Genomic DNA, 780 nt, shown 5'->3' with positions numbered 1-780 from the left:
AACACTGTCCTTACTCAACCTTGGGTTCCCTATCACCAGCTTTCCTGTCCCCTTCTGCCTTCTAGTCCTTGTCCCTGGACTGCTGTGCCTCATTAGTCCCGTTTTGTTTTATGAGGCTGTCCAATCCCCGGCTGAACAGTGAAACTCAGAAGTGACTTCACCACTGAGCTAAAAGGGCGTCCCGGGGCCATACTCTCGGGGTACATTTTAATTTTTTGCCCTGTATTCCTCACAGGCAAAAAAGAGATGATGTACAAAAAGAATTTTGAAAATGGAGCACATAAAGGAATTTTACCACTTGCTGCTAGAAGAACATTCATCTTGTATCTCCACATCACTGAACAGCATCTATATTTTGTAGGGATTCATTATATAAATAATAGCTATTACTGAGTGTCTATAGTGTACCTATAGGGTCTCTATGAGTCAGAATCGACTCCACGGCAACGGGTTTGGGTTTTACAGTGTACCAACCACTTATATAAGTTATCTCCGCCTCTTAGCAGAGCCCTGCAAAGTACTTATTATTACTCCTATTTTGAAGACGAAAAAAATAAGACTCAGGAATTAGGACTTCTTGAATACCATAACCAGCTAATAAGTACCAGAGGCTGGAGTCAGACCCGTCTCTTTGGCTACAAAGCTCTCTCTCCCTTGTGCAGCCCTTTCCAAAATTTAACCATTGAATTACATTATCCCGGGAAACTACCCTACCCCTAAAGGAGGCATTTTATGTGACAGCATTATGATACAGTACTTGGAGTTGTCTCTTGAGGCAGT

This window comes from Trichechus manatus, unplaced genomic scaffold (genome assembly GCF_000243295.1).
Source record: "Trichechus manatus latirostris isolate Lorelei unplaced genomic scaffold, TriManLat1.0 scaffold00069, whole genome shotgun sequence".
NCBI classification, from domain to species: Eukaryota; Metazoa; Chordata; class Mammalia; order Sirenia; family Trichechidae; genus Trichechus; species Trichechus manatus.
This window is presented reverse-complemented; position numbering follows the sequence as displayed.